Below are 5,010 nucleotides of genomic sequence, written 5' to 3'. Positions count from 1 at the left end.
ACAACCAGATAACTCATGCTTGAAGCGACATTGAAGCCCCCCATTTGCACTGCCATTTGTTATAGAGCCAACAATAGCCCCTGGCTGAAAGGGAGATGCCTTCTGCGCCATCATAAACTTCATCCATAGCGGAAAATCTATTTGGTCCCACCGCATCCCCCGATTAGCCGCCATGCGCTGACGAAACTGCTCGTCATATCGCCACCACGCGAGACCCCCATACGTGCAATACGCTTCCCAAACGCCATCCAAATAGCAAAAGAGCTGCGAAAAGCGCTCCGCCGCCTTCTCGCCCATCACGCTGGCCAATATGCAGAATGCCCTCAACCAATTCCCAAACGTCTTAGGGATCTTCCTGTACCGCTGCTTCTTTTCCTCCTTAGTGTCCTTCTTATCCTCCTCCTTGAGGTCAAGATAGTCCTCTAGGGGGAGAAGGGAAAAGAGTTCCACGAACTCCCCTTTCCAAATACGCTCCTTCACCTCCAGTTTTAAGTGGCAGCCTAAAGGGCCCGCGAAAGAAACGTGTACGTTCTGCCGCGCGGCCTCCGGGATTCCCCCAAGTAAACTGGCCCTCTTACCCGCCGGCTCAGGTGCTGCTGCCGTGGAGGTCGTGCCCAACTCCCCGTCCCCGCTGCCCCCGGACACCACAACCCCCACCGTACTAGACCCTGAAACCTCCCGCTGCGGAGCCCACACTTGACTGCAATTCCCGACTCTCCCTTTTCCCGCACCCCATGAATCAATTAAATGCCGTCCGGACCCAAGACTCCACTGCTTCGAGCCATACTCCTGTAGTGCCAGATCTCACCCGATCCACGGGCGACCGTGAAGATGCCTGTCCAGTGACACGGTCCACCTCCTCTGCGGGCGACCGTCCTCCTGTCCTCCCGGCGCGTGATCTCACCCTCCCCGAGGGCGACCGTCTGTGTGACCTGCAAGGAGAAGACATCCTGGGCAGGCTGGCCGTGATAAACCTGCCCCGTCCCCTCTCCTCGTGGGAACCGTATCCTCCCTCTGGGGAACTCCCACCCATGGAACTGTCCTCCTGCCGCCTCCAGCCACATGTCCTGACAGGGGAGACGCTACTGCGCCCTTGGGGATAACCTGCCCCGCGGGGCACCCTGTCGTCTCTGTCCGTCTCCCTACGATGGCTGCTACGCGACCGTTGCCTGCCAGCGCCCCTTACGGGCCTGACGTCCCTCTCCTGCGCCAGGCGTGCTACCCCCCTGTGAGCTGCAGTCCCTCGGAGCTGTCCCTCGCTGTCAACTACCTCCGATCCCTCTAGAGCGGCCTGACATGCCCCCTGTCGTCCCTGGCCCGGTCGTATGGGAGACCCAGGTGAAGCAATACTCTCCCGCAAGCTGTCTGGGGAGACTCTAGAGCCTCGTGAGTCACCGTAACCCTTAGGTCCAGTCGCTGCCCTTCCAGCCCCTCGCCTACCAACTGCCACCCTACCGTCACTAAACAGACCCGTACCGGGACCCACCACCGGGGCAACCCTTGGCATAGCAGCTGGAGGGGCAATGGTGTCAGAGGTCAACTCACCTGTGCAAGGAACTACGGCTGTCCCAGCTCCGACACCACCAACAGCACTTCCAGCGCTCCCAGGTCCCGCTACCAAGCCTGCCGTGCCGATCCTTCCTTTCCTGCTGATCCTCTTCTGTAAAGGCCGTTTGCCCAAACTCCTGCCTCCAGCAGCCACTTCTTCTGCAATACCTGTAACAGAGGAAGCAAAAACCGAAAGTTTGGCAGTTTTCCTGCTTCCCCGTTCGGCAACCGAACGGTCAGCGGTATGGCTACCTCCATGTTCAACTACTGAACGTTCTGCAGTTTTCTTACCTCCCCGTTCAGCATACGAATGGTCAGCAGTGTTTGCACCTCTGGGTTCACCCCTTGAACGTTCGCCAGTTCTTGTACCTCTGCGTTTGGCTCACGAACGTTCGGCAGTTTCAGTCCCTTCGCCACTTCCCCTACCTCCACGTTCGTTTCCAGAACGTTCGGCAGTTTTGAATTCGGTTCCCGAACCAGAGCCAGCAACTCCAACCTCGCTTGACGCCCTGTTCGTGCGGCAGCACTGCGACGCCTCCCGCGACCTCCTCCACTTGCGGCCTTCTCCCCAGCAGCCTCACCGCAGCCGTCGGGACCTCCAGAAGGGCTGTGTGGATGCCGGGAACCCAGAACCGCACTGGGGCTCAACCTCTGAGGTGGCCTTGTCCTCCTGGTCGGCCTCTGTCCCAGGGAGCTCCCAGAGCTGGACGGCAAGGCATCACCAAGGCGGTCTCTCAGACACTCGACGCCCCTCTCCTGCACTGCTGCTCGGACTCCTGCCAGCCAATCTTCCATCTTGCCAGAAACCTGCAGAGGAGACAAAGAAAATGCCACACAAAATCATTCCACAACAACAAGTGCAGCTTAGATTAAAATGTCCCCAAGACTTAAAATTGACCCTTTTTATACTCCCCTTATAACTCCACCCCACTTCCATTTTCTTTGACCAATCCCCAGCTAATTGTAACTAGGTGCCTGTCTCCAAGCAATGTCAAGGCCCACTCCCCGTAGCTATGCTGCTCCATGGGCTACATGACACACAGCAAGCACACAACGCACACTTTTTTGAGGGCAGTTGGTAAGACACTCAGAATAATTTGCAAGACTGAATTTTAGCAAAATTAATCCAAATGGGAAAACTGAGGCAAAAATAGCCATGTTGTGACTATAGCAGAGTTAAAGAATTTTTCCACATGAGCTATTTTTTCCCACATTTTCCTTTCAGATTTATTTTGTGAAAATTCTGAGTTTAGGCAATAGCCATACCAAAGCCCAGGGCCCTTGGCAACAGCCCCAATCTTTTAAACTTAAATTATTTTGTTTCAGGACAAGTAGATCGGGCTACCACTTTAATCCCTTGGGGAAGTGGATTGTTTTAAACGCATCACGTCTCAAAAGAGCCTTACTACGAAAGGGTAACGTGTCACAATAGGTGCATGTAGGTCTGCACATACAGTATAGATAATCTTAAATAATCCACAGAAAAAAGTATGTATATGAAAAGAGTGCACATTTACTGATAAAAAAAGTATGCATATCAAAAAGTCATGGTATCATGCTGTCACTGCAGCCATCATAGATGCTAAAGGTAGTACAGGCATATCACACCAAAACATTGTAGTACACTGAGATGGTACACATTTTCCAGCAAGAGAGAGAAATTTTTTTTTTGGAAAATATCAATTTGCCGTACTACCACAACTACCAGACAGGGTAGCGACCACCCAGAAGACTACCACAAAAAGGCGTGTGAAGGCCCTGGACGCGTTTCGCACCTTCCTTGGCGCTTTCTCAAGGTCTCTCCCCTGTTTGTCAGTTGCAGGTAGTACGGCAAATTGATATTTTCCATACAATTTTTTGCTTGTTTGTTTGTTTGTTTGTTTTTCTCTTGCTGGGAAATTTGTGTCATCTCAGTGTACTACAATGTTTTGGTGTGATATGCCTGTACTACCTTTAGCATTTATGAGGACTGCAGTGACAGCATGATACCATGACTTTTTGATATGCGTTCCTTTTTTTATCAATAAATGTGCACTCTTTTCATATATATAATTTTTCTGTGGATTATTTGGGATTACTGTATCTATGTGTGCAGACCTACATGCACCTATTGTGACACATTATCCATAATTGGGAAAAGTTCAGCACCGTGGCAAGAATCCTGTTAAGTTAACAATGGAATGACTCACAAGTACAATCTAATATTTTTGGGCATTTCTGAGATAATTTGGTGTTGCTGCTACACATGTGAACGGAATATTATTTTCTGTTCACACTATCTTTAGTTTAACCCCTTAAGGACCAAGCTTCTGGAATAAAAGGGAATCATGACCTGTCACACATGTCATGTGTCCTTAAGGGGTTAATATTACTCCTAAAGGGGTTAAATATGGTAATCTCACATAAGGGTATCAATTAAATTAACTTACAATAATTAACTAATGAACAAATCACTCATGGAAGATTTTTGTTCATCATGCAATTTATTCATTAGTCCATTTTTCCATTGTGGTGTTTGGAGATTCGAAATTCGGAAGAATGGATGAGTCGATTTTTGTCCAAGTTTTGACTAAGTCTAATAGATAACCTTTTTTAGTAAATCGACTAGTGCAATGTTATGATGAATTTGTATGATCTTTAGTGTGACATTCTGTCTTATTGAAATGACACACCTTGCCTTGATTTTGTTTCATTTGCTTGAAGTCTTTAGCTGCAACAAATGTCTTTTATTTTTCTGTCTCCAGGTCACATCTCGCCTCGCTGAAGAGTTTAACCGGCAATGTGATTCTAACCGTCTTACATCGTCTAGTGGATGTATTATCAACACTGGGTCTAATGAGAGAGACCCTGCACTGAAGCACTGATCCATATGGCCACAGCATTTGACGTGGATGTCATACTGGTACTAGACAAGGAGCGTTTGTATCATAATCTCCTTCCAGACCTTCTTCACTCTGTACAAATTATACGTCTACTCAGATCTGGTGGTGCCATTGATCGATCTAAAGAATTTCATAAGGAGTCCCAAGATCAACTGGTCCGTGAGTATTCTATGGTCCTTCTGGCTCATTCTGCCCCCATGGATTTGAAGTAAAGTTCTCAGATGTAAAAATCCACAAAGCTGGGGCTCCATTTGTGCCAGAAGCTTGCATCCCTATGGGTACCTCACAAGTGGCCAATCAGCTGAAGTATGTGCCAGTAACACCCAGCAAGAACGCATAACATCATCTTTTGAGTGTGGTACTTGTGGATGATAATGGAGGAGAAGAAAGCTTCACGAGGAACAGTGTGGAAGGATTCATCCTCATCACAGGAGTGGACACTAAAAAGCAGACCATTAAATTGCTGTCTCCTACACCCATGCTTCTACCCAAATGTGTTTGTTATCTACAAGGATCAGAAATAAAGTGCTTGTTTAGGGAATTGAAGGGTGAACTACAATGTCCAGCAGCATTTTTATGA

The 5,010-nt window shown here is 48.8% G+C and overlaps 1 pseudogene; it reads left to right on the top strand.

Annotated features, from left to right (window-relative positions):
* Window positions 1-4,211: 4,211 nt before the first annotated feature.
* Window positions 4,212-5,010, top strand: LOC134609335 (polyribonucleotide 5'-hydroxyl-kinase Clp1-like; annotated as a pseudogene).

The sequence above is a fragment of the Pelobates fuscus genome, chromosome 4, assembly GCF_036172605.1.
Source record: "Pelobates fuscus isolate aPelFus1 chromosome 4, aPelFus1.pri, whole genome shotgun sequence".
NCBI classification, from domain to species: domain Eukaryota; kingdom Metazoa; phylum Chordata; class Amphibia; order Anura; family Pelobatidae; genus Pelobates; species Pelobates fuscus.
The sequence above is the reverse complement of the archived record's forward strand: the minus strand, read 5'-3'. Positions and strand labels throughout refer to the sequence as shown.